Genomic DNA, 23,276 nt, shown 5'->3' with positions numbered 1-23,276 from the left:
TGGCTAAATGAATCCAAGGTGTTCTTTTTATGCATTATTACAAATTATCATTGGTATCATAAGTTGCAGCCATTCAAGAAGCTTTACTTGTCTGCACTGAAGAGACCCATTTCTGCCACCCACTCAACGGCTTTCATGGAACTCTTCTTGCATTTGTAAAGAAAAGCAGCAACTGCCTATAAAAACCATTTGCCTGGGATCATATTAAAAATAGCAAGTTTCCCTTCTGTAATATGCTTTTTAGTATATTTTCTAACCCTTTGCATATTCTCATTTCATGTTCTCCCTCCTCCATATTTGTGTGTGTCAGTGTGTCTGTGTATTTGAAAGCCGACTTTCCCAGGACTGAGACAGAACAAATGAATGCATCCTCAGGGGAAATGTTAAAGCAGTGACAGGAGAGTGATTTAAAGGACTTGACGGTCATTGGTTTTATTAGGCTTATAGCACAGCCCCGACTTCCAAAAAAAAAAAAAATACAGCCAGCTGAAACGAGCACTCTCAAATTAAAATAAAATAAAATAAAGATGTTGTATTTACAACTTCTATGTTAACATAACTCAAAAAGAGACAGAGACATTCCCAGAGAGAGGGAGAGAGAGAATTTTTTTCCCTTTCCCAGGGTCCACGCCTAGGTGAACCTGGTGTTTTTCTGTAAAGCGCTTTACAGGAAGCTTTTTAACTCAATTTAGTCCCCACTTTAAATTCTGTTTCTTGGGGCAAGAAAGCTTTTTTTAGAGTAGAGCCAGGTAATAGTCAGCCTCCTGGACAGTCAGAGGCTTATGAAAGTCTTACCCTTGCCTTTCATCTCGCCATAAAACTGTACACTCTCCTGATTACCCCAAATTACAATGTTTGCCGTGATTCTCTTTAATCAGATTTGAGCAATTCTGTTTAGTTGGAAAAAAGAAAAAAAAAATCAAATGCCATTTCCCTTTCAGAAGGCTTTACTCTTCATAAGAGAAGTGAGCTCTGTTATTCTTCGGTGCTCCCCATGAGAGATTTTTCTTTGAATGTTTTGAAGCTATGACTGTTGTGTATCAGCGGCTCAGCCATGGCCCCATGGTGGGGGGTTGGATTACTTCGCTGATTTCTTACCTGCAGTGTAAGGCTCCCATGTAGATTAGGACATGGTTTAAGAGGAATTATCTCCTTTTTTTAATAGATCACATACTGAGTTTGAAGCTCCAAATTCAACAGAAAATCAAGTTAATTGTTCATTTCTTCCAGGGTATCCCTGAAGGATAATTGACCTCTGCAGAGCAAGTTCTTCGTAGGAAACTAAATAATTAAGTTGAAGGAAATACATTTCTTGCTCACGATTCCAGTTGTAAAGGGTGTGTGTGTGTGTGTGTGTGTGTGTGTGTGTGTGTGTGTTTGTGTGTGTGTTTGTGTGTGTGTGATGAGATCATAACCCCAAGTGCATTTTACACAAAAGATAAATGCACTTCCCCCTGCCTGCTTTGAACTAATTATTTGAAGCAGAACACATATCCAAATGACTATCACAGATAAAGTCTTTACCTCTCAAGTCAGTAAATTGAAATACTCTCAGCAAAGTCACCTCTCTCCTCATCTAATTCTTCACCCCTTGGATTAATCCTTATGTTGACAAAATGTACTGGAAACACACAGTATGTGCAGTTTGATTTGATGATATCGTTAAATTTTTCTCCTCACTGAACATATTTCTTCTGTATGATTTCCACCCATCGTGTCTGGTTCCCTCTGTCAGAAGGAACAAGGATTCACACTCATCAAAAGAGATTCCTAATGTAATAAGAACGCAGATCGGCCCTAATGAGATAGCTTCCCTTCTTACAATGTTTCAAAGCATCTCCACTCAAAACACTTAAAACACACAGTTTTAACAAAAATAGGAGCACATTGAAAAGAATATAATACATGCCTCCAATACCCACAAAATTACTTTTTTTTTTTCATAGAAGGAAGAGCTTATTTTGTCTTATGCTTCCAGAAGGAAGAGTTTGCCATTTGGGTGTGGAAAGGCATAACAGCAAGTTTCAGGGATGGCAGGAAGATCAGGAAGCTGAGGGGCCACATCTTCAACCACAAGCAGGAAGGGAAGAGACAATGACAAGTGGGATGAGGCTGTAAACTGCTCCAGCCAGGCTTCGCCTTCTAAAGGTCCTCCTCCCCCTAAACAGTGCCAGGAAACAGAGACCATGTGTTCAAGTACATTAGCCTATGGGAGGCATTCCCCATTCAAACTGCTGCAGGTGGTAAGGCACACGTTGAAGAAGTACCTCCAATGATCTTTAAGGTTTTTTTTTGGTTTTTTGTTGTTGTTGTTTTTTACAATGCTACCACTAGCCTTTCCCTAATGGTAAACAAAGCTGAGTAGTCTTCCTTGTGGCCACCTGATTATCCTATTCTGAAGAGGCTATCAACTCTTCTCTCATGCTTTCTGTGTTGTTTTGTTTTGTTTTGTTTTGTTTTGTGGTGAGTCTTTTGGGGGAGGGGCCTGCTTATTTATATATTTATTTATTGCTAATAGAAATTCAACCTAGGGCTTCACAGTTGCTAAGCACACTCTCTGCCACTAAGTTGAATCTCTGGCTCTTTCATATTTTTTTTAATTATTTGTTTATTTTACATCCTGACTGCAGTTTCTCCTGCCTCACACTAAATTACTCTTAAATTATAGCAGTTATGACATTTCCTAGGATCAATTCTAATTTAAATCAATCAGTAGATGGAAATTTTAACCTAACAGCTACAACTTCCAAAAGGAACCATGCCATGAACCATTACAAGGGACTGGAGAGACAACAGAATAATGTCCCCAGCACAGCTTGAAGCTTGAAAAATCTCCATTCAAACGGGACTTTTTGAGTTCGATGTAAATCCTGAACCCCACCACCACCTCTCCACATACACACACACACACCTACACACAACCTCAGACTTGTAAATTGCTGAATCAGGTTGTGCACATTTGGAAAATGACTGCTTTCCTGCAATTTTCTGTAAGCTATTCCTAAATTGTTCTGTTGTTGAAAGCTAGTGAAAAATTATATTTTTAAACCACCTCTGAATCCTAAAAGCCCATGGCACAGTGTTCTGTTTATGAGCAATTTAACTTTGTTAAGCAGCATGACAAAGAGGAAGTGAGTGAAGATAACCTTGTATTGTATGTGCCCTGGACTCCAGGGCCAGAGCAGAGCTGTAGTTTCTAGCCTAAGTCCATAAGTCAAATGGACACTGGCAAGGAGGGACCACATCCTCTGTCTGCTCCTGGGATGGATCTGACTCCTCACTTCACCCTGGGTGTTATTAGAGAGATTTTCCCAGAAGCAAAGTCTTAATGTAGTATTCATGTTCTCTGCTTTGTTGTTTGCTTGCTTGCTTGCTTGCTTGGTGTTTTTTGTTTTTACACTAAGAAAAAGCCCCACATATCCCATAGTCTGGCCTCAAACTCACTATGTAAGTGCCCTGGAATTTCTGATCTGTCTACCTCCACCTCCTAAACCCCAGAATTACAGATGCCCTAGTATTCCCCAGTTTATGTGACAATGGGTCTTGAACCTGGAGCTTCCTGCATGCTAGGCAAGCACTCTACCTATCCAGGTTTGTCTCTGCCCGTGGCCCTTCCCCTCTGTTTTCAACCTTTTACCAAATCATGAATTACAGTGTTTACTGTGTTCATCTTGTACAATATTGGAATAATATTCCACCAAAAGAGTTCTCTACTCTGAGAACAGCGTGTGTTCACTGTCTGAGTGAAGGAAATAAAGTACTCACTCCAAGAGTGAGGAGGAATACACTCATATAAAGTTATTAGCTGCCTTACAAAGCAGGGTTATAGATGGTTATTGAGATATGTTACTGGCTGCCCTCTAGTCTCACCCTGGCTAGAAAGGATGAATTAGAAGGAGCTGTGTAGAAACACAAGGCACAGTTGTACAATGTACCCTGGTGCCTCCACAGTAGAACTCATACCCCTTGTCGAGCAGTGGTTGCACTATCCATCTTCAGATACTCAGTCTTCTCTGAGGTTATTGTATGAATTTAGACACACCATTCTGGAAACTAAATTAGCCTGCATTTACTGGGAAGTTGAGTGCAGCCAGACTAATGGTGGTGCAAGTGTAATTGGTTTCCAACACGTGTCACTGTGTGTACTTCTCCAGCCCTAGAAAAGATGCATTATGGGACTAATTTTTAAATGTTAATGGATATTGGACATTTGCCAGACACCCAGCTGTGCACAAAACACTGAGATGGTAAATAGCTCTTGATCTGTTTAGAAACAAATGATGATGGTTTTTAGAATTCCACGGGACTGGGACATGGCAGCCAACTCAGACCCAGGGACTGACCCCATTAACAGCATTGAAGGGAAGCATTCTGATTTTTACCTTCAAAATTAAGGAGCCAGGGGTATTATGTTAAGGCTTAAATTATTTTTGATTAATATTAAGGAAAGTCTAGTCTCTCACACCTATTAACCTTACCTGTGTTAGCACAGCTCCCTGACAAGTGTTTTGCGTTGTTTGTCAGGTTTCCGTGGGATCAGGTCAAAATGAGAAAGTCTCCATCAATTAGCTTGGGTGTAAAAGCTGCATTCTGGCTGACCTGCTCACCTGTGCTTGCAAAGAGATCCTTGCTCTCCTACCACACACCAGCTACAGGGCTAACAAAGCTGCAACAGGTTTTCTCTCCTCTTGTTCTGCTGTTCTTACCATTTTAATTAAAAGTCAACAGAGAATGCTCTACATTTGTCCTCCAAAAGTTCTTATTCATTGTGTGTACTTGGCCAGCCAAGCCTACTAGCAATGGCCTTTCTTCCTTCCTTCCTACTTTCCTTCCTTCCTTCCTTTTTTCCTTCCTCTTTTCCTTCCTTCCTTCCTTCCTTCCTTCCTTCCTTCCTTCCTCCTTTCCTTCCTTCCTTCGTTCCTTCCTTCCTTCTTTCCCCTTTCTTTCCTTTCTTTCTATCTTTCTTCCTTTCTCTTCTCTTTTTGTGATGGGTTGCTTTTGATTAAAACACCAGTGGGGAAAATGTCATTTTTTAAAAAAGCATAAACATGGCAATGAAACAGAGGCTGAGCACAGCAGCCTATGGTTCCTGGTGGAAAGAGACACAATGGGGGTGAGGCACTCAGCATCTAACATGCCATCTGAGGCTATCGGCACAGTTTAAATATTTCATCAGCCAGAGAGAATACGAACATGAGCCTGGCTGCTCTGACATCGTGCCTGCAGCTCTGATTTGTTGGCAGTTCAACCACTAGCAATTTGTGTAGGGTGAGTTCTTGGAAGACAGAACAGGCCTCTCTCTGAATCCAGCCAAATAGCAGGAGAGCAAGGAGTGTGTGGTTCTGAAGGCTTTCTAATGCAGCAAGCATTCTGGGGACAGCAGGGAGAAGTCTCAACCAGTGGCTTCACTTTTGAAAACTTTTGAAGGGACTTCCCAACCAGCCTGCTCCCCTTTCTGTATCTTATTTTTTTAACTCATTGGCAGTAAGGGGACAGAAAAATCTGTAACCCTGGACAATTTTCTTCAAAGGTAGTTCAGGAGAGGAAAAAAGAAAGAAAGAAAAAGACTTTGATGTTTGAAAGCTAACGATTCAAATCCCAGTTCTGTTAGTTACAAAAATAGTGTGATGGGTGGCAAATGAGTCTCTCTAAACTCTTATTTCCTTAACTCAAAATACAGCCATGTCTGCGAGAAACAAGTTCCTCACTCCAATGCAAATGCTACATACAGTCTTTAGTGTAGCAAAAATGAAGAATGCTTATCTTAGGTTTCACAGAAGAAGGTCATTAGGCAGGGGAAAGGCAAAAATCTCTGCTGCACCAATTTGGCAGTAAACAGGTTTGAGGTTTTGTTTGTTTCCTTCATTCTACTTCTCTACTCCTATTAGTTCTCATTGCCAGAGTCCTTGAGGGAGGTATATTCTCTCCTGGGTCTAATATTATCTCTTCCCTAAATTCCCCATCCTGTTTGTCCAAGACACAAGGCCTTACCCAAGGAATATCCGGGGACTCAAGATTCCTATTACAACCCAGACACAGTAAGGAGGGCCTAGGCCCTCCCCCAAGCAATATGACAGACTTTGAAGGTCCTTGTTGGAGGGCTTCACAATCGCTGGGGAGGAGTTGGGGTGGGTTGGGTAGGGAACATGGGAGGATGGGGGGGTGAGGGAATGGGGGGATAGATATGTAAATATGAGTAATAAAAATAAAAAATAATAAAAAAGATTCCTCCTCTTCTGATACGTGAGCTCAGTCTCCTAACAGACTGCCTGCCTGTCCAACCCTAGCATAAATTCAGGGTGCTCAGAGCAGTGCTTCTCAACCCTCCTAGTGCTGTGGCTCTTCAATACACTTCCTCATGTTGTGCTGACCTCTAACCATAGAACCACATTTGTTGTGTTCTGAATTGTAATGTAAATGCCTGATATGCATGATATCTGATATGTGACCTCTGTTGGGGCCCAGTGAGCTCCACAGGTTGAGAACCACTGGCTTAAACAGTCAAGCACCAGCTAGGGAAGACAGGGAGCCGATTCCGTTTGCTTCTCTGTAGTTCGCTGATGAGCACGAAGCACACCTCATACTGAATATAGACTGGAATGATTTGTTCCTTATGATAAATTAAGTATGTGAAAGCACAGGCAATGAAGCTGATTCCCAGAAAAAATAACAAAGTGTTCATTGTGTCATAGAACAAGAGATGATCACATGTTGAAATTCCTTATATTTTGTTCCTTATAAATTACAAAAATATATTAGTGTGACTGCTATCCACCATATATGTCGTCATACATAATCCACCCTTTTAATCTTTTTCCTCTTTTAATCAAACTACCCTGGAGGATCAAGTGCTATAGTCCACATGCCATGAAGCTCGTATGTGTAAGGTACATAATTCAATGGCTTAGTATATCTGTAGATATATGCAATAATTAACAAAATTGTAGGGTATTTACCTCACCTTAATCAGATGCTCTGTTGCCTTTAATAATTGCTCTCCTCCTGATACCAGTACTCCTTAAACTGTTCCGCACAATAGAAGCAGATGGGATATTGCCAAACTCTTTCTACAAGGCTACAATCACTTTGATACCCAAGCCACACAAAGATATGACTAGGAAAGAGAACTACAGACCGATATCCCTCATAAACACCAATGCTAAAATACTCAATAAAATACAATAAAATATTGGCGAACCGAATCCAGGAACATATCAGAAAAATCATCCACCACGATCAAGTAGGCTTCATCCCAGGGATGCAAGGATGGTTCAACATACAAAAAACCATTAATGTAATCCACCATATAAACGAACTGAAAAAGAAAAACCACATGATTATCTCACTAGATGCTGAAAAAGCCTTTGACAAAATCCAACATCCCTTCATGATAAAGATCTTGGAGAGAACAGGAATAACAGGAACTTATCTAAACATGATAAACGCAATATACACCAAACCAATAGCCAACATCAAACTAAATGGAGAGAAATTCATAGCATTTCCTCTGAAATTAGGAACAAGACAAGGCTGTCCACTCACTCCATACCTCTTCAATATTGTACTTGAAGTTCTAGCTAGAGCAATAAGACAAGAAAAGGGGATCAAAGGGATACAAATTGGAAAGGAAGAAGTCAAATTTTCACTATTTGCAGACGACATGATAGTCTATATTAGTGACCCGAAAAACTCTACCAGGAAACTCCGACAGCTGATAAACACCTTCAGCAAGGTAGCAGGATACAAAATTAACTCAAAAAAATCTGTAGCCCTACTGTATACAGATGATAAACCCAATGAGAAAGAAATCATGGAAACATCACCTTTCACAATATCCACAAGCAACATAAAATATCTGGGGATAACACTAAAAAAGTGAAAGACCTGTGCAGTAAGAACTTTGAGTCTGGTAAGAAAGAAATTAAAGAAGATACCAGAAAAATGGAAAGATCTCCCATGCTCTTGGATAGGTAGAATTAACATAGTAAAAATGGCAATCCTACCAAAAGCAATCTACAGATTCAACGCAATCACCATCAAAATCCCAACACAGTTATTCACAGACATTGAAAGAATAATACTCAACTTTATATGGAAAAATAAAAAAGCCAGGATACCCAAAACAACTCTTTACAATAAAGGATCTTCTGGAGGCATCACCATCCCCGACTTCAAGCTCTACTATAGAGCCATAGTTCTGAAAACAGCTTGGTATTGGCACAAGAAGAGATAGATAGACCAATGTAATCAAATTGAAGACCCAGATATAAACCCACACACCTAAAAACACTTCATTTTTGACAAAGGTGCTAAATCTTTACAATGGAAAAAAAGATAGCATCTTCAACAAATGGTGCTGGCACAATTGGATTCAGACATGCAGAAGATGGCAGATAGATCCATACCTGTCACCATGCATGAAACTTAAGTACAAATGGATCAAAGATCTCTCCATAAATCCAGCCACACTGAATCTTCTAGAAGAGAAAGTGGGAGATACCCTTGAACAAATTGGCACAGGAGACCACTTCCTGAATATCACGCCAGTAGCACAGACACTGAGATCTGCAATTAATAAATGGGACCTCCTGAAACTGAGAAGCTTCTGTAAGGCAAAGGACACAGTCAGTAAGACAAAACGACCGCCCACAGAATGGGAAAAGAACTTCACCAACCCCACATCTGACAGAGGGCTGATTTCCAAAATATACAAGGAGCTCAAGAAGCTAGCCACCAAAACACCAAACAATGAAATTAAAAAGTGGAGTGTAGAACTAAACAGAGAATTTTTAACAGAGGAATCTGAAATGGCTGAAAGACACTTGGGAAAGTGCTCAAAATCCTTGGCCATCAGAGAAATGCAACTCAAAACAACTGAGATACCACCTCACACCTGTCAGAATGACTAAAATAAAAAATACCAGTGACAGTCTATGCTGGAGAGGATGTGGAGAAGAAGGAACAATCCTCCATTGCTGGTGGGAGTGTGAACTTGTAAGACCACTCTGGAAATCAGTATCTCGGTTGCTCAGAAAAATGGGAATCAATCTATCTCAAGATCCAGCCATTCCTCTCTTGGGTATATACCCAAATAGTGCATGTTCATACAAGGACATATGTTCAACCATGTTCATAGCAGCATTGTTTGTAATAGCCAGAACCTGGAAGCAACCTAGATGCCCCTCAACTGAAGAATGGATAGAGAAAATGTGGTACATTTATACAATGGAGTACTACTCAGTAGAAAAAAGCAATGGAATCTTGAAATTCGCAGGCAAATGGATGGAACTAGAAGAAACCATCCTAAGTGAGGTAACCCAGTCACAAAAAGACAAACATGGTATGTACTCACTCATATATGAATTTTAGACATAGAGCAAAGATTTACCAGCCTATAATCCTCTTCACCAAAGAAACTAGGAAACATGAAGGACTCTAAGGGAAAAATAGACCCCAGGAATGGGAAGTGGTATGAGCGAGCTCCTGAGCTAATTGGGAGCATGAGGGTAGGGGAGAGAGTGCTGCCACAATAAGAGCATGAGAAGAGGAGTAGAGGAGAGGAAATGGAGAAGCAGAAATATTGAGTTGGGGAAAGAATAGAGGAGAGAGAGCAGGATGAGAGATACCATATTAGAGGGAGCCACTATAGGTCTGAGAAGAGATCTGGAACTAGGGAGATCTCCAGAGACCTACAAGGATGACACGATCTAACAATCCAGGAGGAGAGGATAACCTAAAAGCCCTTCCCCTATGAGATTGATGACTACTCTTTATGCCATCCTAGAGCCCTCATCCAGTGGCTGATGGAAGAAGAAACAGACATCCACAGATATACACTGAGCTGAAATCTGGAATTTAGTTGAAGAGATGGAGGAATGAAGATCCAAAGGGTCTGTACCAGGTTAGAGAAACCCACAGATACAGTTGGCCTGAACAAGGAGATCACATCGACCCCAGATGCTACCTGGGAGGCCAGTACAAGACTGATCCAGACCCCTGAACATGGATGCCAATAAGGAGGCCTCTGCACTCCAGGGAGCCTCTGGAAGTGGATTAGCATTTTTACCTGGTGTAAGAATAGACTTTGAGAGCCCATCCCACGTGAAGTGATACACTCTGGCCCTGGAAACATGGGGAAGGTCCCAGGCCAAGCACAGGAAGATTTGATAGACTTTGCAGAGCCCCTGTTGAGGACCCTACCCTGCCTTGGGTGGATGGGGTGGGGGGTAGGTTGGGGGTCGGGGAGGAGGGATGGGGGTGAGGGGAGGGAGAGGGAGAAGGGACTTACATGTGAAACAAGCTTGTTCCCTAACTTGAATTAATAAATAAAAAAGGCACACACCAGCAAAAATAATAATAATAATAATTGCTCTCCTATCCCAGCCCCTTCCCCAAGCCCTAAGCAATCCCTAATCTATATTTAGCCTTGCACATTCCTCTATTCTGTATTATATGAGAAGAGTCATATATCATTTCCTGTGGTGACTACTATATCTCACTATGTTTTTATGTTTTCAAGCTTCATCTAGTAATAGCATGAATCAATATATCATTTATTTTTATGGGTATATTGCATTCATTTTATTTATCTGGTCATTAGTTGACAGACATTGGGTTGTTCAGCCCTATCACCACCCTTTGCCTATGGTCAATAATGCTACTAGTAGCATTCATGGACAAATTTCTCCACGGATATGTTTTTATTTCTTTTGCATTTATGTGCAGTTATGGATACCAGGCACATGGTAATTGTGCATCACATACCTTAAAAAATAGGCAGACTCTCCTCCCACAATCAATGTACAAACGTTCCAGTTTCTCCACACCCTTGCCAGCATTTATTCTCTCTTTTAATTCTCCCCCATCCTAGCAAGTATGTCATGGTGTCTTATGGCCTGATTTGTATTTCTCTGATAGCTAATGGTGCTCGCCAGTTTTATGCCAACTTGATGCAAGCAGGAATCATTTGAGAAGGAACCTCAATTGAGAAAATGTTTGTATCAGAATGGCTTGTGGGTAAGTCTTTGGGGCATTTTTCTGATAAATGATTGCTGTGGGTAGTGCCACCCCTGCTTTTTTAGACCACCTTCAGGTTGTCCACTACAAGTAGAAAGACTCTGCATTCTTTCTACCAGATGGTGAACTGGACTTACTTTAAAGACTTGCTTTTTCAAAAGTGTGCTATGCTTTAGTGGGTTGAAGCTCTCTATTTGTTGGAAACTTCTTGCATACACTAAACAGGATCTGCCCCCTTAGTCTTCCACTATTGACTCTAGCTCTATTTTATGAAGCACCTTCCAATAAAAATGCAGGGCTTGAGTCTGAATGTGCAGTCATCAAACCCCATCCTCCTTTCCTGGGGTTGCTTTTGTGGTAATTGGTACAATTTTGAGGGTCCTTGCATATTCCATACACTTGTCAACATTTCTGTTTTATTTTATTCATCAGAATGAAAGGTCCCTCAGACAGGTTTTGTCTGTCCTATTTGACTCTTGACACTCAAAAAATGACTAGCACTTAGAACATGAGAAATATTTATGCAATAAATAAATATATGTTAAGTGACTTAATGTCCATCGCCATTCAAGGAGTGTGAAGTCACCTGTGTTGTCCTGCATCCAGAATTATGTAATGTGCTGAAATCTGGATTTAGCAGATTTCTGGAATTTAGCAGAGATGGTTTCATCAGTGTCAAGCACAATCATCTTCTTGTGCAGAAGCTTAGAAAAATAATTCCATCTGCAACTCTAAAACTAGGACTATCCTGGGGCAGTCAGGACTTTTCCTGTCTCCCTCTTTTCTTCTGTTCTCTCTGTGTCTCTTTATCTCTTTTCTCTTTCCTTCCCCCCTCGCTCCCTTTTTAATAAAACTTCTCACAAAAAAAACCCTAGGATTCGTGGGGTTCCTCGAATGGAAAGGCAATAATGACCTCAATGAAGAAAACAAAATAATAAACCACAAATAAAAGAATAAAGTAAAAATAAGAGCATACTGACAACATTCATTCCAGTAGCCCTTCATAGTCTTTGACCATAGTTCCACATAAATGCTCCCAAGTGCATGTCCCTGGGACAAACCTAGGCTTCAGAACCCAGTCAAGTCTCCATGGTACAGGAGCAATGGCTATAGGGACAGCCCAAGGAGGGGCCAAACAGATTAACAGGTCACTGGAGTTCAATTCTATAAAGCAGAGGAATCAAATACCAAGCTAATTCTTAACTCTTAGATTTCAGAAGAGAAGAAAATCAGAGTGCTCAGACCAATCATAGAATATGAAAATAATGCATTGCTAAAACATTGGTTGTACACAGGGGTGTGGGGGTAGGTAGAGAGGTGCCTTGGTCCTGCCTCAACGAGATGATAGGACAGACTTGTTAGTAGACTTCCTAGAGGATGCCTTACCCTCTCTGAGGATCCAATGGGAGGGGGGATGTGGGATGAGCGGGAGGAGAAGTAGGAGGGGGCAACTGGGATTGGAGTGTAAAAAAAATAAAGTAATAAAAAAAATGAATGGAAAACCACAAACACTGCTTGTTTGTGGCTTTCTATACTCACCATACTGCTCATCTGTGGTTGGTGTGTGAGGAAGGACACCCCAGAAAAGGTAGGAGAAATGTGTCACTGCAACCATTACCCTTTACCAGGGCCATTAAGTTCTGATAATTCTGCCCTATTTCCCTGAGTGGTTCTCCCTACAATGTACCATTGTGCTAAGCATCCAGAAGCTTAGGTCTTTTTTTCCACGTCTAATTTGAAAGCTCAGACCAATATTCTTAAGTAGACAGCTCCTAAGTTTTAAGTGGTTAGGAGGTAATGGAATATTCTGGGTCAAAAGAAGGGTGGGTCATGCTGTGGCAGGATGTTCAACACAGCAAGAAAAGCACAGATAGATGAGAGTTTTCCTCCAGTGTTTCTCCAGGACCCACCACCCAGCTCCTCACTACCCCCTGCTTTTCCAGTGGTTACCCTAGAACTTCTCCTTTCATTCTCGAAAGCCATGCTTCGCATTTGGATTTGGGGTTTGTGGTTATAATTCTGAAAGAAGGCACTAAACTTAGTTTTCATCATTTCCTCCAGTATTTACAAGGCTGTGCCTGCTGGTACTGAACAAACAGACACAGGACTGAGACTCTAAGAGAAAAGTACATATTGTAACTGTTTGTTTTGGAAAAGTAATTTCCTCTATCAGTTCATTTCCATCAATTTTATCAATTCACTTAAGCCTCCTAATCCAAGCGATATGCCACATATTGCTGCAGAAGTGGAAGGAGATTTCTTGGTTTTCGTGTTTCTGCACTAGGATTCCAGGCAAGGCTCCTATTGACTTAACTCCATTTTCATAGCTCTTAGTTCGGTGTCTGTGAGTCTATCATGTTCTAGGGCTCTATGGCAAAGGAAAAAGCCCATGCTCATCCCCTCAAGCTGTCTGAAGTTATTATGTGATGTGATGGCTCACCCAGGTTTGGCAGCAATATGTTCCTCAGTGCTTGCTAACAGAAAAACTGCTGAAGCTTTCCTGTGTGCTGTGAGAATTGATGAATATTTCCAATATTTTTTTTTAAAAAAATACAAGGTAGGCTCAAGAAGATACATGATTTGGTTCCTTGATAGATTGATACCCAAAGCAAGTTTCACAGATATACTAATTTGAACAGATCCATCTTTGGAAATTTTTTATTTACAAAACTCATTGCTGTCTCCTTTTAATGTAATGAGATTTCATAATGAAGTCCAAATACAATCTGCTAGAGGAAGAGGGCATGTAATGCTGATTCTAATAAGCCTGCCTAAAATCAATAATGTTGTTAGCTTCCCTGAAACCAGACTGCATTGGCTCCCAGAACTGTGTTCTGCCTACAGCACGGTATTAGTGGTTTATGTTTTTATTGGGCAAATTTCTTCCATAGGGGGAGAAAGATAGAAACTTAAAGAAATGAAGAAATGTTATTAAATGTATCTCTAGGCTCCAGATGACCCCACATTTGTTTGCTTCTCTCTTTTAATCAGTTCTTGGTTTCTATGGAAATCACTTGACAGCATCCTTGTGCTGCTCATTTCTTGTACCTAATTCTCCATTGTCCTTATTCCTGTCTCCTCCTCAAAGGCATCCCATTAACAGGAAAGTGCATTTTGGGGTATCTCAGAGAGGCCATGGAGAGAAGAGCTTTGTGCAAACTGTTGCTGTTGCTCGAGGCCTCTGCAATAGGGTCCTTCTATCTCCTGTCATAGTCGAGCTAAAATCCAAACACCTGTGGTGAAGATCACGCAGCACCAAACACAGCAGGTGAATTCTGGCCATGGAATGTAAAGATAAACTGCCAGAGACCCACACATGAACCAAAGGGATTTTAAACATCTGAGGAGAGTCTACCAGCAACAGGATAGCTCTGTGGTTACAGGAAAATATCTAGAGGGAGTATGATGGGAAAGAAACGTGGGAATTTTAGTCTTAGTGACCAGATTGGGGATCTACTATCTGTCTAACAGTTTCCTGAGGCTTTGGATCTAACTCACTAATATGTCCTCAGTGACTGATATCAGGAGTGTGGTTAAGATCGACCCTCATGGACAATCTTCTAGACTGTATTTCCAGCCTTCCTCTCTGTGATGTGTCCTCCCTATATATCTCATCTTCTCTTCTGGTGTTAACAGCCACCTCTGTCACTTCCAGAGCCACACTCCTCCTAGTGAAAAGAAACAACCAACTGAATTGTTGGTTGCAAGTCCATGAAGCCTGTACTCCTGATGAGACTTATAGCAAGTGTAACTAAGTATAGTAACAACACAAAGTACATACCATAGTGGACCGTGCAGCTTGTAAGAATCTATGCTGGCCATACTGGTCACTTTTATTGAGGGCTTCTTGTTAGTATAGAGTTCCTCAAGCTTTGCATCTTAGTTAAATCAACCTAGAGATCTTCCCCCTGGTGTCTCTCAAAGCTGACTCTCTGAGTCACTGTCCCACTCTAACACCAACCCCAGTTTTCAAAGTCCTAGTACTCCTCTAGGGCACAGTGGGTTCCTATGCTCCAGGTTGTATAGCTACAGACACCTAGAAATCCAAGTAGAATTTCTCTATCCAAGTTAATATTTTCTTTATTTCCCCCAGTTTACCTTTTAAAGACCAGATCATCTTAAATCTATTTGTGTAGTTAACACTCTCCACACCCACATAGGATCCGACCTTTTACACATATACTTCATATGTTTCTTCATATACATTGCAAGCATCTTGACAAAGTATACAGCATCTTACAAATTTGGAAATAGCTAAATGCAGTATCTCCATGAAGAGGAGCAAGAATTATGGATTAATTGGCTGGTTGATTACAGAGGAGGGACAAGGTACAGGAACAACAGAAGGCATCCGTGTTTGCATCTTCTCTGTATGCTGCTGTTGTGCAGTCCAATAGATCAGAAAAGCTTTCTGGGTCCTGGACATTGTTCTGAACTGAACAGTTGAGTCTGGTTCAAATTCAATTAAACTAAACAGAGAGAAATGCCAGAGAAGGAGCAAAGCCAAATTAGCCTGAGGGAGCTCCCTTTTAATTTCATTTTTGAGCCTAAAATCAAATCAGCTGATGCTCATTGAGTTCCTACTATGTGCAAAGAGGTATGCATAAGCACACAGGTACTGGGAAGGTTCTGTCTCTTAAGCCAGGCTTCTTAGGGAAGCACCAATATTCAAGAACAAGAAACACCATATTTTATACATGCTTCGGAATCCTAATATAAATGATTTAATGTATTGGAGCCTCTGGGGCTTATTTATTTTATTCCATTGATTTGGTATGGCTTGAATTTATTCATTTTGATTCTTGTACTTAAAGCAAAGAGGCAGGGACAATGGAAGCCATCTTGCTTCCATGTGGAGCCTGAGAATTAAGCCAACACTTATATTCAGAAGTGACACAGTCCAATTTGATACTCCAGACTTATTTTGTCATTTCTTCTTCAGATCCCTGCGCTGGATAGATCCTGTGTAGTTGATAATGTAGCTGGAACCCCTATATCCAACTTCTATCCATAAAGACAGAGATGAAGAGGAGTCCAGAGTCTGTGAGGATAACAGTGCAGAGATGGTGGCTGATGTTCAGTCCAGAGGATGCTATTGTGCCCTGAAGCCACCTGAATGGAAGCTTCTTGCAGTGTGAGATAATACTTTTCTTTGTATTCAAGGCATTTTGATCTGCCCAATCCCTGCCTTAACATTTTCTGCCAAAGAGCAGAAAATTAAAAAGAACCTTATCTACAGGGTTCCTTCTCTACTGCCTGCACTTTAAAAGAAAATGATCCAGAGAAAACAGAATTTTTAAATGGTAGTTAATAATAATTACATAGTTCTACCATATATTTCTCTTACCTTTTTAGTTGTGAGCCTAACCTCTAATGGCTGAACTATCTCTCCAGCCCTACCATATATTTCTCAATGTGTAAGAAATACTATGTTTTCATATTGATCATATTTCTGTTACTACCTTTGCTCTCACAGCCTTTGCTCACTGTTTCCCCAGCTTCATCCCTTCCCTACTCAGGTCTACCATCTTCACTGCCTACCAGTCAGGCAGTCTCAGAGCCATCACAGCAGAGATGGAGAACTTAGTGCTTTCAGTTACAATGTTAATGAGGATTGAGGAGGTAAGCTGCATCACTCATGATGCTGAAACCCCATAGCATCTCACTCTGTGTGTACCCAATGCTAAAAAGAAAAGAGATATCAGTCCCAGGAGCAGAGGCCATACAAACCAACATTGAACCAAACTCCAGTGAAAGCCAAAAATAACAAACTTCTCTCCTCTGTGACAATAAAGCAGTATTAAAAATGCAGGCAACCTGTTATAACCTGATCAAGTGGCATGAATTCATCTTCCCGTAACATTTTCATATCTCATAATACCACTTATTCTATACTTATCTGGGTTTGATCGTAATGGAGACCTAGTGGACACTATCTGTCAACATATGATTAAAAACAGTCAATAACTTTGATTGGCTGACTAATGTCATTTAGGTATCTTGAATAAGAAATGTCCCCCATTTGCTTATGTAGTCAAACACTTGGTCCCCATTTGGTGGTGCTTTTTTGGGTGAGTCATAGAACTTTTAGAACATAAATTTTGTTGGAAGGAATACACCAGTAGCTTTCAGAGTTTATAGCCTTATCCACTTCCAGCTTGCTCTTTCTGCTTCCAGCGTACTGTTGACACGTGATCTATCAGCTTCCTGCTTCAGATTACTTCTACCATTGCTCTCCTACCATTATGGGCTCTCCCTCTGAAACCAGGCACCAAAATAAACTCTTTCTTTTGTGAGTCACTTTTGGTCATAGCATTTTATCACAACAAAAGAAAAATAACTAATAATATCTTACTCTATATTCTCAGTGGAAGTCATACACAGGACTGTTTCAAAGTAAAGTGTGTCATTTTAATGCTAATCAACTTACATTCATGCTTTATTTTGAAGATTTGCATCATTATTTTAGTGTGTGTGTGTGTGTGTGTGTGTGTGTGTGTGTGTGTGTGTATGTAGCTAAGAACAGGTACCATCCAAAACCAGAAGAGGGTGCCAGATCCCCAGGAGCTGGAGTTATAGGCAGTTACAGGTAACTTGATTTGGGTTCTGAGAAGCAAACTCAGATCCACTGCAAGAGCAGCAAGTGCTCTTGAATGTTGAGCTGTCTCTCCTGAAACTTTTTACCAAGTGGGATTTGTTTAGTTTAGTGCTGTTGTTGAGTTTGTTTCTTGGTTAGTTGGTAGGGTATAGAGGCAGGCAGATCCTGGATGCTCAGCGGCAAGAAAGTCTACTTGAAATGAGCTCTAGATACAATGAGACATCCTATCTAAAAAAATATAAGGTGGAGAGAGATATGCTGACATCAATCTCTGGTCTCAATATGTTGCACTACTGTGAGTGCACCAATGCACACACATGTGTATACCAAATAAACACATCATCATTATCATTGTCATCATCACCATCATTATCAAAGAGCCAGTTCCCTTCAGTGAAAGGTTGGAGTAATGTATTTGAAGTATTTTGTTAGTCTCCAATGAATTACATTCCAAGGCCGTCAAATAATGTAATGTAATGATCTGAATATGTATACAATGATTACATAGACATTTAAATCTGTAAAGTTATAGCTCAATAAAATTCTGTTGGTGCACCTATGAAACCAACCTTTTCAACTTTGATCAGGTCTCTTCAGTACCTGGTACCTGAGGCTTGTGATTAGACCATTCTAATGTCCCTCTCTGATCTACCAAAAAGCTCCACACTTAGGGTTGCTGTCTTACCCCTTTGGAGTCCTGTTTAAGTGAGTGGAAATGTCAGGGAAATTCATCTTCTTCATTAGTGTGACAAGGTCTATGTGAGTTTATTTTAATAGACCTATTCTATAAGGTCATTTGAATTAGATATTTTTATTTTCATAGACTAGCAGAATTGGAAATTTATGCTTCGATAAGAAAAAGAGATTATATTATGACAATGGCTACAAGAAAGGACTGGTACTTCTAACTACTGTGGGGTTTGTATGATATTAAAAACATGGTTATTCAGCCTATGGAAAATGTCATGATGTGATGACTGGTGTGCTCGAGTTACTAGTGCCCTCTGCTGGGCAGAATAAGTATTCTGTGTTCCAGGAGGGCTGTAGCTGAGCTGTCTTCCTTGATAATACCAGGACAAATGATGGGTCTGTATCTCATCCATTTCTGATGCCATTGTTGTAGAACACCCAACACACAGCAACTCACTGAGGAAGAAAAACATCTATACAAACTAAAGAAAATATAGTGACTCACTCCCCCTATGTGTGTTCACTAATAAAACAATGGTTTGCGTGTTTGCATACTCTCTCATAGAATAGAATGGCCTCTTTTTTTACCCTTGCTGCTTTCTTTTCAACAAACCATCAAACTAAATCCTTACACTTAAATGTTCTTCATGGGTGCATTTCTGTATCTTTTCATTTTCTCTAAAACATTTCTTTTTAAAATGATACATTCCATGTTTGTTCCCATTGTAAAAATCCATCTGTGTCATGTCATTTCAAATCTTGGCAGCAGCCATGACATTGCTCACCTTAGAAGGCTCCAGTTTATCATAAATAATCAGTTGCCCAGAGTGTGAAATCAAAGCTAGGGGGACATAAAAGACCTCCCCCTGGTGTCGAGTCCTTCAAGGCCAGTTCAGAGCAGCGGGCCAGCAGTAGGAGACACAGCAGTGTGGGTGTGCAGAGGCTCCTGTGCGAAGTGCACTGTTATTCACACCCCCTGAGTTTGATTGTTGAATGGAAGGTTCAAATATATTTCCTCAACTCAAAGCAAAAACTAACCTGAAAACATAAATTGGCCCATTTGGGCTTCAAACTTGACCCAAATGTACAAAAAGGGGTTCTTAACTTCAGGGAACCCGTCCAACCTTTTAGTTTGTTAAGAAACCCAGACAAGAAGGCCTTTATAGTTACCAGAGGTCTGCATGTCACCTCGTCAATGGAAGTCTGCTGTTAATAAAAGCTGCTCCCCACATGGAGGGGCACCAACCCGCTGCGCCTTAGAAGTCCCCAAATGTTCTGCAATGGTTCCAGTCCTTTTTTGCAGCTAAATTTATACTCTTTCCAGTGAAACTACAATGAGCAGAGTATCAATTGTTTTAATTAAACAAAAAGCCAATTCAGAAAAATAACTAAAATATCAACCAAATATATGAAGGTTCTAAGTTGTTGTCCAACTTATGATTTCAAAAACTGCAGCAAGAACACTAAAATAGTTCACCTACACTTTGTCTTTTCCTTGGGTATATTTCAAAATATTGAAGCGATGGTGACAGTTATATGCTACCTACTACATAATGGCAGAAATGGTTTAGAAATGGCAACTCCTTGAGTGTCATTGGCTTCCTGCAAATAGCAAACATGTTTACATTTTCTAAGTACTACTTTCTTTTTCTCCTGGGGTTTCTTTGTCTCTTGAGAAGGCTCAGAATTTTTTAAAAGTATAACCAATCCTCATACCATTGTTCTACTTCTTATCCTTGGATTTCCTCTTGCCTTCTGTCACCACCAATATTATCTTAATATGCAGAAATCAAACAAAAATGTCACAAGAAGAAGAAATCACAAGCAAAGGTTTACTGTAAATTGAAATATTTCCTATCTACAGTAAAAAGAAAAAACAAGAGGAACTTTAATTTAAAAAACGCCAGGAACAGTTCAGCTGGTATGAAAATAAAGATGTCACTACTAAATAGGAATTTTTAGTCCCTTCACTGTCAATAATTAGTAGATTATTTACACAGGCACACTCACAGTTCCCAGCTTTCAGGATTCCATTTACACTTTGATCCTTTGCGCAGCAGCAAATTTATCATCACTGTGACCCTCTTCTGCCCGAGCCCATTCGCCTATCAGACAGGGAGAACGCAACATTTGATGCATGCATTTATTAAGGCAGCCAGCTCCAAATATTGGGAAAATGACAAAGGCCAGTGTGTCCTAAAATAAACTGAAAGAGAAACAGATTGTTCTTAAGGAAAAATCAATTAGCAAGCCCTCTCTATGATGCCTTTCTTACAAGACAGGATTGTGCATTCTACAGCAAAGTATAGCTCTCTAGACACTGTTTCAGATTAGAGTCCAGCGAGTTTACAGCAGTTCTATCCTAGCCCATGAAAGAAATCCCAATGTTAAGAGTCGCAGTGCCTTGCTCAATTGCATAACAAACAGTGGCTTAAAATAATTAAAGTGTCATTCACAACATGATCCTAGAAAACTCTTGATGATATTTAAAATTACATATTGAATAAGTGATGTTCTTTAGAAGCAAAAATCAGGACTTCTATGAGAACAATGTAAAATAAAAAGAGCATACAAAGCCGTATTGTGGATTAATGGACAAAAAAGAGGAAAACTCAGCAGGACGCCATTGAATGTTAAACATAAGAGTAATCAACGTGATAATATTTAGTGGAAATGCAGAAGTCCGTAGTGTGGAAAATCAGGCTAGCTGATTTGTCCTTTGATGTTGATTCAAGTTTGCATATTAAAAGATTCAGAACTAGGCCAAAATAATGCTTCATTCCAATATGCAGCCAAGACATAAAGAAGAGTGGAAAACACACACTGCAGTAGCTATGTAAATAAGATGTCAACTACTATTTGTGCAGATCTTTGGTAGAAATGGCCAAGCAGAGAGTGTCAACATTTGCACTAATGAGAATGCTATTAATGATAAAACTATGTATGAACTCTGATGCTTTGGGGTCCACATTTCAACTTGGAATGGGCAAGGCATGGGGATGTTTCACACCTTTAAAACAAAAATTTCAATATTCAGAATATAACAGAGGTACACTCTTCATTGGGAGCAAAACAATATCCTTTCTTCCCGTGGCCTCTTCACAGACCAAATTCATTCTGTCTCGGAAGAGATGTAAGTTTGGAGTTTTGTTTGTTTGTTTTGTAAGTTATATGAGAGTGAAGTGACAACGACACCACATTTGCGTCACTTTGGGAATTCTAAACTCTTTTCATCTGCTCCTTCCTTGTCTTTCCTTCAAAATGATGGCTTCACAGATGGAAGGAGGGAAAGACAAGTGAAAGTTCCAGTTCAGGCGTTTTCTTCTTCCAGGAGTGCACATGTTGTCCGCTATGTCTCATATTCAATAAACTGGAAGATCTCATCCTTCATCCATCCCCATAGCACAGTGATTCCATTTGCAAAAGGCTTTGACAGAAAACACTGCCAAATGCTAACCTCATCTTTGAAATGAGTTTTGGCCCATATGAAACATCTAGAAAATAGACTTAAACTTAACAAAATGGTGGCACCAGAGAAATCAGAAAGCATGAATGAAAGCTCAGGGTGGATTTCTACCACAAGGTTCCATCCAAATGGCAATAATCTTGGTGAGCATAGCCTCCCTGTCATTTTACAAGGGCATGAACTGCTATCTCTCAGGAGGATATTCCTTGCCTTGGAGGTGGAAAGATGAATGGCTGGTAATAATCTTTCTTACTAACCTGTTTCATAATACTATCTCCTTATCAGTGATCTGTGTGTTATACAGGATTCCACCCTCGTGCAAGGAACCCTCGAGTTTCAAGATGACCACTGATAAATAGAAGAAAAATATTACATACAGTTCATTGATTTAGACAACTGAAATAAGCCAAGGAAGCATTCTGTTATGACACAGACCAAAAGGAAGGCAAGGAGTCTCCACCACAAGTGAGCTCTGACCTCTGTAGAAATGAGATTTGTGATGTACATGCTAATAGATTGCTATGAGACAACCTGAACACACTGCTACGAAAGTATGAAATAACAAGCATTACTCAGCATCTCCAGTTTAGTTTTAGTTACTGCAGGTCTGTCTTTTTCTGCTCCTCGGGTCCTCCTTCTGTAAGAAGGACCTTAACACTCCACTCTGAAGCCCATGTGTTCACATTACAAGCTCACTCTTCAAGAGACACTTTTTCTTGCAAGATTTCTTCAAATCTCTGTTTTGAGCTACAGGAACATAATTCTTTCCTGCCACGTTTGGCTTGGTCTTTCTTTAAATTCTACCCAGAGAAGTAGATCTTGGTGAGTTTAATATGCTAACAGCAGAAGCTACAATCAGAAGAATAACTGTCACAAGAGGCATGCAACCTCACTGTGGGTGGTCCAATGCCAAACTGGCTAGAGTGGGCATCTGGGAACTCTGCAGCTGTTCCCCATCCTTCCACCGTGTTAGATACAACCTTTCGCTTTTACTGAACATCTATCCCTATAAGTCTTTCCCCTAAGCCTCCACAAGGCCAGGAATGTTCAGTCCCAGGGATCAGGAAGAGCGCTTCAGGGCATCTGCAGAATCCAAGAGTCAGGAAGAGCCTCTGCGGGTATCAGGAAGCTCGCACCATTTTCATAATTATTCTAAGATAATCTTTGTCTTTCTGTTTTCAGGATATTAGCAGTATTTCAATGCGTGTGAAAAGTACTGTGGATCAGACTTCCGATGTCTTAGAAAAAACTCAGGGCAAACACCTCCCGCCATCATTCATTGTAACCACTGTGCTTTTCAACTGCGTACCACATTTTAAAAAGAAATCCAGTTTCACTTAGAAATAGCCTTGCTGAGCCAGTTAGCTTTGTTTACATTTTTCTTCTAAGTACACATTCTAAGAGTTGAGATTATGGATTTGGAGGTGGACATGGAGGACACTTGCTGCCAGTAGACATGCATACTGACTCCAGCTTTGTGTGATATGATGCTGTTGCAAGCAGAAC

This window comes from Cricetulus griseus (assembly GCF_003668045.3).
Source record: "Cricetulus griseus strain 17A/GY chromosome 1 unlocalized genomic scaffold, alternate assembly CriGri-PICRH-1.0 chr1_0, whole genome shotgun sequence".
Taxonomy (NCBI): Eukaryota; Metazoa; Chordata; class Mammalia; order Rodentia; family Cricetidae; genus Cricetulus; species Cricetulus griseus.
The sequence above is the reverse complement of the archived record's forward strand: the minus strand, read 5'-3'. Positions refer to the sequence as shown.